Consider the following 12,201-nt stretch of genomic DNA (forward strand, 5'->3'; position numbering starts at 1 on the left):
GTGAAGAGAGAGGGGGAGAAAATTTAAAACTCCAAAGCTTATAAAAGTGATTGTTGAAAACTAAAAAATTAATTAATTAATTTACAAAAAAAAAAAAGATCCCTCCCCATCATTCCAAGCATCCCTCCCTTATCTTTCCATTCCCTTTACTCTAAACACCTTCTATTCCCCACTGTAACCTATTGTCTCACTCTCCCCTCTAGAGATCCCTCCCTTATCCTCTCCCCACTCCCTATCCCCTTAGCATTTTATTTCCTTCTGAATTTAGAAGACTTTTATACTCTTCTAGATATATTTGTATTGTTTTTTCTTGAACCCATTTCCATTGAAAGTAGGTTTCCAGAACTAACAGCCCTTCTCCTTCATCTACTTCCTCCATGTTAGTTCTTCCTCTTGCACCTCATTTGAATAAGATAATTACTCTTTTTAACTGTCCCTAAATGGTTTTACTTTTTAAAGTCATATCATGCTCAGATCTACCCCAATCTTTCTTGAAAACTACTTAATTACTAATAATAATCTTAGACATATGTTTTACATTTTACATACATAAAAGATAAACATCTCTGTCCTTGTTGAGTCCCTTGGAATTAGTCTTTGGTATATGCATTATATTTCTCTTGGATCTTGTATGTCAAATCTTCTATTAAGTTTAGGCTTTTTTTTTTTTTACAAAATCCTGAAAGTCTGATAATTCATTGTGTCCATTTGTTTTTCATTCAGGATTATGCTTAGCTTTGCTGGGTATGATATTTTCAGCCAAAATTCCAGTTTTTTGCTCTTCAATATATAGTGTTCCAAGAGTTGAGGGCTTTTAGTGTCACCACTGCTAGCTCTTGTGTGATTTTAGTTGTGGCACTACCATATTTAAATTGTTTTTTTTTCTTGTTGTTTGTAATATTTTCTCCTTCATCTGGGGATTTCAGATTTTGACTATAATATTCCTGTGAGTTTTCCTCCTCAGATCTCTGTCAGGTGGTGATCTGTGGATTTTTTTTCTATTTCTACTTTTCCCTCTTGTTGTAATGCTTCAGGACAATTTTCTTTAATTATTTATTGTATTATTATATGAAGATTCTTTTTTTTAAATTTTAGCTTTCAAGTTAGTCTGGTTATTCTTCTGTTTTCTCTCCTTGATCTGTTCTCCAGATCAGTTGTTTTTCTTATGAAATGTTTCACAATCTTTTCTATTTGTTCATTCTTTACATTTTATATTATTATTTCTTGATCTCTTATAACTTTGCTAGCTTTCCCTTGCCCAATTCTGATTTTCAAGGAGTTGATTTTTTTTCCCTCAAGATTCTGTATCTCTTTTTTTCTGATTGGTTGACTTTCTTTTTATAATCTTCTTGTTTTTTCTTGGATTTTTCTTATTATTTTAGTTTTTCCTCAGTCTCTCTTATTTTATTTTTAATGTTTTTTTTAAGTTCTTCTATGAATTATTTTTGGGCAGGTGACCATTTGACATTATTCTTTGGGGTAGAAGAATATTTCTTTGCTTCAGTGTCTTCCTCTGAAGATGAATCATGCTCTTCTGTATTCTCATAGTAATTCTCTGTGGTTAGATTCTCCTTTGCCTATGCTTTTTTTTTTTTTTTTGGTAGTAATTTAGTTTTTGTAATCACCTCTAGTCCTGAGGTTTGGGGGATGGTGCCTCTGGCCTCAGATCCTCCTTCAGTTCTCCCCTCTGGCCTAGAACTGGAACCAAGACTGCCAGCCTCCTGTAAGTGCCCATAACCAGGGGAGTCTCCAAACCACTGCTTCTGCACTCACCAGGCATGTGCTGGTTCCTTCTTGCCCCCAGCTGCATCTCCACAGCACAGCTGGGTCTGGGGTTCCTTGTCAAAAGTGGTTCTCTCAATCTTCTCTGGCTCAGGCACCCAACTCTCCTCACTGTCCTGGGAGTAAAAGTTCTTTTGGCTAGGGCTGAGGCAGCTTCCCAACCTAGCTAACCCCAGGGCTTGCCTCTTATAGTTTAAGAAAACCTAGCCTGGAGGTGCTTACTCTTTACAGAGTAACAAATTTTTTCCTGGGATTTTTCTTCAGATTTCAAATTGTCCCAGGACGACCCTTGTTCTGCCCCTACTTTTATTTATTTTTACCACTCTGCATTTGCCCTGAGGCACTATTTTATCTCTTTTGTGGAGGAAAATCTTGAGAGCTTGGAATTTTCTGACCTACTCTGCCATCTTCCCTTTATCTGACTTTTAATTACATAATCCATACAATTTCCCAAGAATGGAGGTGAGATTATGTGTAAATGAATTGAAGGTAATTAGCCTTCCAAATTCCAGATAATAATATTAAAAATTGTGTTGAATAATTATTGTTCAATCTTTGCTGAAAAAAAAAATAGAAGCTTATCAGTAAGTTCTCTTCCCTTTCTACTCCTCATATCAAGGCCAGAGCAAAGCTCTGATTGAACTATTACTGCAAGAAAAAAAAATGTTCAGTTGCTCTTTGTGGACTAGCAAAGAGTTTAAAATTCTTACCTCCACAATCTAACTCCAACCTACATTTCCAGCTTTATCTAATATCACTCTCCTTCCAGCCAAACTGATGTATTTATTGCTTCCTGGTCACATCTTGTGTTTTCCCACTCTGCTATTACTTACGCTATTCTCAATGCATAAATACTTTTTTTTATGTTAGAAAACTATCAGTCTTTCAGTGATAAACTCAAGTACTACTTCTACAATGAAACCATTTCTTATTTCCTCTATCCACTGGTAATTTTTCCTTCCTCTGAACTCGTGTAGCATTACTTTTTCTAAGCAACTACTTATTTTATTTTATGTTCTATTTATTTTTATACATGTCTTTTTATTTTAAATAGTTCTCTTGAGGTCTGAGAGGTTGAGACCCCTCAAAGACCGAAGTATAAGATGGTGTTGTCTGGAATGAATTCACAAACTCAATCAGTCTTTAAGTCAAGATGCAAAAAGTTTATTATTATGCTTTTCAGTGGGCAAGGATTCTTAAGGAACCTGCAAGAGACTGAGGATGAAGCTCGGGTTTATATGGAAAGGGGCATGGGAGAGGAATGCCAGGGACATTGATGAGGTAATCTAAAGGTCCAGGTGTCTTTGGATGAGAAAGTACAGGGAGTATGCCGGACAGGGAGGGAGATGACAGAGGTATAGATCTTTGGAGTCTGGCAGGAGGAAGAGTCCTTGGGCTGGCCAAGGACAAAACTCCTTGGACTGGGCAAGGCACCCCTCTCCCTCTGTCTTGATGAGAGAATGTTCTGCAACAAGGGAAAGCTTTCTTACAAGACAGGAACTTACTAAGGAATTGGGAGGCTTCCAGAGACATGATCTGAGGGCTGGGGCCTGAGCAGCCCAGCACTCTCTCACCCAGCTTTGTGTAGCTGTGGCAGGGAGAGAGATAAGAGTCGTGCTGGGGCCGATGCATGAATAACTGCTAGGCACAGTGTCCCTGGGCTGGGGAGTGGTTGTCAGAGACAGTGTTTCTGAGACTAGGGAGAAATTGGGGTCCAAGTACAAGTACAAGCACCCAAGCACCCCATAAATTCCTTTATCACTTACTTAACTCAGATACAGGTATTTTTTGAGGGGGCATGGGATGAAATGACCATAGAATGATGAATATATACTATAATACAAAGATCCTTGAGTGCAGGAGTTATGTTTGATTTATCTTTGCACATCTCATTTGCATGTCTCATTAAGTGCTTTATACTAGTATGATCTAAAGAATTATTGTGGCAGAGCGAGCTCTGGGGTCATGGACAGCACTTAGGATCTCCTGACCCGACTGAGGAGGGACTCGGACTAATTCGCTCTTTGCCAGGAGGGTGCACCCCCCACCCCTAGCCCCTCCTCCCTCAGGTGATTAAGATGCTGTTATCCATAGGGATGTTAATGTTGTCAGCCACGCAGATGTATACTATTTTGACTGTCCAGCTGTTTGCATTCTTTAACTTACTTCCTGTGGAGGCAGACATTTTAGCGTATAATTTTGAAAATGTATCACAGACATTTGATGACCTTCCAGCAAGATTTGGTTATAGATTTCCAACTGAAGGTTTAAAGGGATTTCTGATAAACTCAAAACCAGAGAATGCCTGTGAACCCATAGCACCTCCACCACTGAAAGACAATTCCTCCAGTGCCTTCATTGTGTTAATTAGAAGACTTGATTGTAATTTTGATATTAAGGTTTTACATGCGCAGAAGGCAGGATACAAAGCGGCCATCATGCACAATGTTGATTCCGATGACCTCATTAGCATGGGATCCAATGACAGTAAGTATAGTTGGTATTTTAAAGAAGATTGACATTCCTTCAGTCTTTATTGGTGAGGCATCAGCTAATTCACTTAAAGATGAATTCACATATGAAAAAGGAGGCCATATTGTTTTGGTTCTGGAGTTTTGCCTTCCTCTAGAATACTACCTAATACCATTCCTCATCATGGTGGGCGTATGTCTCATCTTGACTGTCATCTTCATGATCACAAAATTTGTGCAGGACAGACACAGAGCTAAAAGGAATCGACTTCGTAAAGATCAACTTAAGAAACTCCCTATACATAAATTCAAGAAAGGAGATGAGTATGACATATGTGCCATTTGCCTGGATGAATATATAGATGGAGACAAACTCAGTCAGAATCCTTCCTTGTTCCCATGCATATCACTGCAAGTGTGTGGATCCTCGTCTAACTAAAACCAAAAAAACCTGCCCCGTATGTAAACAGAAAGTTGTTCCTTCTCAAAGAGATTCAGACTCTGACACGGATAGTAGTCAAGAATAGAATGAAGTCTCAGAAGACACCCCTTTACTTAGACCATTAGCTCCTGTTAGTGCCCAGTCATTTGGGGCTTTATCAGAATCTCATTCCCATCAGAACGTGACAGAATCTTCAGACTACGAGGAGGATGACAATGAAGATATTGATAGTAGTGATGCAGAAAAGGAAGTGAATCAAGAGAGTGTGGTTGTCCAGTTGCAGCCCAATGGTGACAGGGATTACAACACAGCAAATAGGGTTTGAACTTCCAACTCTATTCGTCTTTATACCTTGTATGAAAAAAAATGGTTCATCAGCTTATCCCTTCATGTGTATTTAAGTATATACTTTCATTGTCCATGCCCCCCTTCAGTTACTTCTGTAGAGAGGAATCTATATATTTTTTAATCAGATTTTCATCCACAAGAAGCACACTTCTTATTACTAAAGCATAACATTATCAAGGTGCTGGACTTCAAGCATCATTCTCTTTTTAGAATGGAATATAGCCAAAAAGTTTAAAAAAGAAAAGCCACTACAAGTATGGCTTTCAGTGAAGACTTGATTACAGTATACAAGTATATTTATTACCATGATGAATTCTGCTGCCACACCAAGCATGGCCTAACCTAATTTCCCAGAATTTTTGGTATCAACTTGTGGGTTCCCCCTAAACTGTCTTCATTGTTGACAGTAGGCCATTCAGTATTTTTCTCATGAATACTACAAAATGGAATAGAAATACTTAGTAACAGAATTTTCTTTCCTATTCACAAATAATATTTTAAGCCAGAAGACAGCAGTTTGTGGTAGAGTGCAGAAAATTTTGATATTAAGACAGTTCTCATATTTAATAGTGTTGAATATTAGTTTGATTCAGCAGCTAGCTAAGCTAATATGGCCCCACATTTATACTGACTTAATTTTCAGGATTAATGGATTGTATGTTTATGTGTGACCAAAGCAAAAAGACAGGAAACCCTGCATAGAAATACTAAGGAAAATTTTAGCAAGTGTTCTGTTGATCTTCTGATCATATAATACATACATGTCTATATATACACACGCACACAGATGCTCTTAATAAAGAGCATCTTATGCTAATCTCCTGAACTATGTACATAGAGAAAATTTTTTTCAAGTATTTGATTTGAAAATGAGTGCTTATATTTAACAGAACTCATGATGTACTTTAGCAATATATTATGAAAAGCTAAATTATAAATACATATGCCATTGTAACTATGTAGAAAGAAGTTAGATGCATGTATAATGAAATTTTTTATGGCCTTGTATGAGGGAAGTTTGAAAGTTAATAAACATGTTTTCCACTTTAAAAAAAAGAATTATTGCCTGAATTTTAATTTGTTGAATAAATTATCACCATTAAAAATAGTAATTATTAGCATTTTTGTGTGATTTTTTCCCCTTTAGGCCCAATTGTTGCATATCTGATTTAAAATGTCATACAAATGTCAGTTATTTCTGTCATCATCATCATTATCATCTCAGAAACATTCAGTATTTTCTTGGTTTCTACAGAAAAAAATTATAAATTTTTCAATTTGCTAATTAAGACCCTCCAAAAATGGAGCCTATCTTTCATGCTTTCTCTCATACTGATCTCTTTCATATACTCTCTGTTCCTCCTTTTTTGGGCTATTCTGTCTCTCCTCTTGCATATCCATGCCTTGTGATATGCCATACTTCATGTCGGGAATGGACTTAAGAGTTTCTCTTCAAGGCCTGGTGCTGTTTACTGCATGAAACCTTCTTTAGTCCTCCTCCAACTCTGAGTGTTAAATCATTTTACCTGACTTCTCTTTTGCTATTTTTTCTTTTTTTCCCCTTAACAGTATTTTATTTTTTCCATTTACATGTAAAGATAGTTTTCAGCATTCTTTTTTATAAAATTTTGAAATCCAAAATTTTCTCCCTCCCTCCTTCCCCTTTCCCCTCCCCAAGACAGCATTCAATCTGATATGGGTTGTAAATGTACAATCATGTTAACCATATTTCTACATTAGTCATGTTGTGAAAGAAGAATCAGAACAAAAGGGAAATGCCACAAGAAAGAAAAAAAAAAGTGAAAATAGCATGCTTCAATATGCATTCAGACTCCATAGTTGCTTCTCTGGATGTGATTAGCATTTTTCATCATGGGCCTTTTGGAGTTATCTTGGATTGCTGCATTACTGAGAAGAGCCAAGTCTACCATAGTTAATCAACACACAGTGCTACAATTGCTGTGTACAATGTTCTCCTGTTCTGCTTACTTCACTCAGCATCAATTCATGTGAGTCTTTCCAGGTTTTTCTAAATCTGCCTGTTCATTTCCTATTATACAATATTATTGCATTACATTAATATACCTCAAATTGTTTAGTCATTCCCTAATTGATGGGCATCCCCTCAATTTCCAATTCTTTGCCACCACAAAAAGAGCTGCTATAAATATTTTTGTGCATGTGGGTCCTTTTCCCATTTGTATGATCTCGGGATACAACTCTAGAAGTGGTATTGCTGGGTCTCAAAGGGTATGCGTATTTTTATAGCCCTTTGGACACAGTTCCAAATTACTCTCCAAAATGGTTGGATCAGTTCACAACTCCACCAACAATGCATTGGTGCTCCAATTTTCCCACATCTTCTCCAACATTTATCATTTTCCTGCTTTATCATGTTAGCCAATCTGATAGGCATGATGTGATAACTTAGAGTTGTTTTGATTTGCATTTCTCTAATCAATAGTGATTTTAGAACATTTTTTCACATGACTCTAGATAGCTTTAGTTTCTTCTTCTGAAAACTGTCTCTTCATATCCTTTAATCATTTATCAATTGGGAAATGACTTGTATTACAAATTTGACTCAATTCTCTGTATATTTTAGAAATGAAGGCTTTATCAGAAACACTGGCAGTAAAAAATTGTTTCCCAGCTTTTTGCTTTCCTTCTAATCGTGGTTGCATTGGTTTTGTTTGTATAAAACCTTTTTAATTTAATGTAATCAAAATTATCCATTTTGTATTTCATAATATTCTCCATATCTTATTTGGTCATAAATTCTTCTGTTCTCCATAAATCTGACAGGTAAACTCTTCCTTGCTCTCCTAATTCGCTTATGGTATCTTCCCTTATATCTTGATATTTTTTTTCTATCCCATGTATTATCATTATTTGTGTGCAAGTCTTCTTCTCTTAGATTGTAAGTTCTTTGAGAGCAGAGTCTGGGTCATATCTTTGTATCCCTAACACCTAATACAATATCTCACAGAATAGGCACTTAATAAATATTTATTCAGTTACTTCAACAGATTTAACAATTAATGTTAATAATTTCATAGAGCTGGAAATTTCCTTAATTGATTTGTTCTCTTTTCTATGTGCTAAACTGTCATGGAATTCCTTGTTTGAACCAGAGCTCATCCAGTACTTCATTGTCTTTTGTCCATGGTAGTGGCAGTCTAAACATTCAAAAGAGAGCACACTACTCAAGAAGTTATTTAAGTAATCCTCTAAATTGGAACACAGTAGAAAATATGACCATAATAACACTAGATACAAGAACAAATTAACATACAAAGTGCACTTAAAATCCATTGAGGTGTGAAATGGCATTCTGGATAGATGCACATAAAATATATGAGGGAGAGTTTTGTGAAAATAACTTTATTTGTAGAATGAAGGTGCAGCACTGGGAGTTTATGCTTAATAAAGAAGATTGAGACAACTGATGTTTATTGAGCAAAGAATATTTACTTTCTCAGCAGTAGGTTAAGTAAACACTGAATTTTCTATTTACTTTATGATTTTTAAACTTTCCCCTAGATGGCAGACCAGGATTGGTTGCTAAAAGGTTACCAGCATGTGAAAAATTCTACACACATTATTACATATAATTTCTTCTATATTTAGAAATTTATTATGTTGATTTCAATTATTAAACCCTCCTAGATAATTTCAGAAGTATCAAATGGAAATGGCTTTACTTTTTACGTTATCATATAGTCACTGTAGCAAAAGTAACTTTTGTATTAAATATATATCAATTTTCCCTCCTACATTTACAGTTCAGAACATAAAACCATCACCACCAAAGATCTGCTAAAATGTGAATTAATTTTTCCAGTAGGTTTCTATACAAATGTAGATTCTACAGTACTATACTATAAAAACATTTATTTTATAAATAATTAAAAATCACATTTAAATTATCATTATCAACAGCAACTAAAAATTTCACTGGTCTTTGTCCTTTCCATTTTGATTCATATCTTTTCTCTTTTCATGTTTAGCTCTGACATTTGATTAGAAGAACAAGGATAATATTTTCCTCATTTATGTTCCTTTTTACTTTTTTCTGTTTTCAAAAGTTTGCTTATAAGGCCTTACCTTAGTGTACACTATACTTAAGTAGCATAGTAATACCAAAATGTCAGTAATAATTTGCTAATAATAGCTAGCATTTCCTGGTCAGGTAGGTGGCACAATGGATACAGTGCTGGCCCGGGAGTCAGGAAGATTCATCTTCATGAGTTCAAATCTGGCCCCAGACATGTACTAGTTGTATGATCCTAGGCAAGTCATTTAACCCTGTTTGCCTCAGTTTCTTCATTTGCAAAATAAGTTGAAGAAGGAAATGGCAAACCACTCCTATATCTTTGCCAAGAAAATGCCATACGGGATCATAAAGAATTGCACGTGACTGAAACAACTGAACAACAAAAGTTAGTATTTATATAGAGATTTAAGGTCTGTAAAGTCCTTTACAAATACCATATCATTTTAGCCTCACAGTAACCTTGGAAGGTAGGTGCTTTTATTATCCCCATTTACAGATGGGGAGATTGAGACTAAGAGGTTAAGTGACTTGCCCAGAGTCATAATAATAATAATAATAATAATAATAACTACTCACATTACTATAGCATTTAGCCACAGTCTTAGTAGTGAGCAGTTAGTTGAGACTTTCTGGTTACTGGACCAGAATTATGGTCTAAATATGCTTATACATAACCCAAATTTAACATTTGAAAGAAAAGGAGATCCTTAATGTATAAATGCTCTCTTCTGGTAATTTTAAAGTTTGTTCACTTCAAACATGAAAATGTAATTAAAACCTTTTCTCTCTTAGTGAGGAATTACTGAAAAGAAGAAAAGTTAGGGAATTTATATTTTAATTAATGTTGCTAACACAATTGCTTTGTAACTTTGGGTGACTGCTCTTTATTAAGTAAAGAGAAAAATTTCAAAGATTTATGGAAGTTGCCAAGGTTTTTGGCAGACAAGGTTTCAGATGTTCAAGTGACATAATATCTAACTCTCTTTGCACTAATATGGGATAGAGGAATGATGGTGGTTATTATAAAAATATTTACTATAGTTGTACCCTAACAATCCGCAGTCAATTTAAAATCCTATCTTTTATACTTTAACTTGATTGAGAATTTGATGGATTCACTTGGTTTTAGTGAATATAAGTAATCAATTCTACCACACTTTTTACTTTCTGTCTTCTTTACTGTATTTCCTAAAGTTGTTCTTAATATCTTGGCTTATTTCCATTTTTGTTCCCTACCAGAATTAAGTATCCCTAGCCCATAGATAGCTGTAGATTTGACTTAATTTTTATATAAAATTTAGGAAGCACTAGTTTCTGGCTTATTTTCGCAACAATAAGGAGCATGCTAATCATCTATCTCACAAACTGTTAGCACAATTCATAAGTTTTATCAATATTCACAATGACAGAATGGTTATAGAAGCATTCTAATTATAATTTTTGGTGATTTGTTTGAAAGATTTTTTGAAAGTAATTTTCTTATAGTGCATATAGACAGTGATCATCATAATACTAAAATTCACTGATACAGATTTGACTACTTTTCTCCAGGGAGTCATGCTGGGGCAGGTAAGTAGTTATTTTGTAGATTCAGAAATATTTTTTCTATTATCATTGCATAATTCCCTTTTAAAAAATAATAACAATAAAGCATTTTTCTTTTTGGAGCAAAATTCAGCCTAAAAAGCTCTTCTTCAACATGAGGGTTTTTTCCAAGCATAATTTTTCCAAGGTCATGCATGATTCCTTGATAAATGCAACCATCTAAAGAAGTGATATTGTTCAGTGTATCAGACCCCAGAACATTACATTCTCATTGAGATCTACAGACACCGAAAAAAGGTTGCCCTAGTAATCCACATAAAAATGGATAAAAAACACAGATTGCCTAGATTATAAAGTGCAGTTTAATGGAAAATGAATTAATCACTTATTATCTGTATCTTGAATAGAAGCTACAGATGAATGGTGAGGTGGGCCTAGAATTAAATGGGTGGAGGGAAATGTTTTTGATCAGTTTGGAGAAATTGGGTCTGCTCTCTGTTGCAAAAGCCTATATTCTAAACTCTAATATTCTTCTGAAAGTGTATAGCATGGTGGTAGAGAGCCATCTGTGAAGTCTGGAAGGACTAACTATGTTCAAATACTGCCTGTTACACATGCTAGGTTACTATTTGCAAATCCCTAAACCTCTCTGTACCCTAGACACTTCTCTAAGACTTTAAATTACATAGTTTGCAGATCACAGTAATAGCACTGAGAATAGGAATGGGTGCCATCTTGCAGCTCTTTCACCCATTACATAGTTCTGAGTCATGGTTCCAGGAAATAGAGGAATAGTTGTGGACATAAGGGAGCAGTGGCCCTACATAGGTAAAGACTAGAGTGCAGACTAGGACGTCAGTGACCAGACCTGTCCTCTTCAGAAGCACCAAAAACTTACAGGCCAGGGGGAGCCAAGATGGCCGAGTAAAAGCAGTGACTTGCTTGAGCTCTCCCCCAAACCCCTCCAAATACCTATAAAAAATGGCCCTAAACAAATTCTAAAGCAGCAGAACCCACAAAAAGACAGAGTGAAACAAATTTCCAGCCCAAGACAACCTGGATGGTTGATCAGAAAGGTATATCATGTCGGGATGGTAGAAGAGCACAGTGCGGCTTGGGCACGCAGGACACAGTGAAACTGGAGCAGGACTTAGAGGACTGAATCACTGGCAGCTTTAGCAGTTTCCAGGCTTCTCAACCCATGAACGCCAAAGACAACTTAGAAGGTCAGTGGGAAAAGTCTGTTTCTGTGGTGCTGAGAGAGAAGCCTGGGTTCCCAAGCTTGGCCCGAGAGCTTCAGGCCCACAGACTGAGGGAGGATCGAGTGGCTGATCAGAGGGGGATTGCAGAGACCTTTTGCTGGCACTGAGTCAGGATTCTCTTGCTTTGCCCGTGCTTGGATCTGGATCACAGTTCTGGGGGGCGGTCCTGGGGAGAGGAGGAGCACTGGCGTGGGGGAGCATGTATTGGCTGTGGAGAGGAAACCCTCACAGTTCCAAGACAAAAAAGGGTGTTTGTGGTCACTCATAGACCAGAGCACAGGACAGGAAAGGAGT

General features: G+C 36.2%; 1 protein-coding gene and 1 pseudogene across 4 annotated transcripts in view; both read left to right on the forward strand.

The window, feature by feature from the left end:
- The window catches only part of ZPBP (zona pellucida binding protein), a 155,219-nt gene that overhangs the window by 108,019 nt on the left and 34,999 nt on the right, over positions 1–12,201 (forward strand). The window lies entirely within an intron of this gene.
- Positions 2,840–5,896, forward strand: LOC110205009 (E3 ubiquitin-protein ligase RNF13 pseudogene; annotated as a pseudogene).

This window comes from Phascolarctos cinereus, unplaced genomic scaffold (assembly GCF_003287225.1).
Source record: "Phascolarctos cinereus isolate Bilbo 61053 unplaced genomic scaffold, phaCin_HiC Scaffold_4;HRSCAF=312, whole genome shotgun sequence".
NCBI classification, from domain to species: domain Eukaryota; kingdom Metazoa; phylum Chordata; class Mammalia; order Diprotodontia; family Phascolarctidae; genus Phascolarctos; species Phascolarctos cinereus.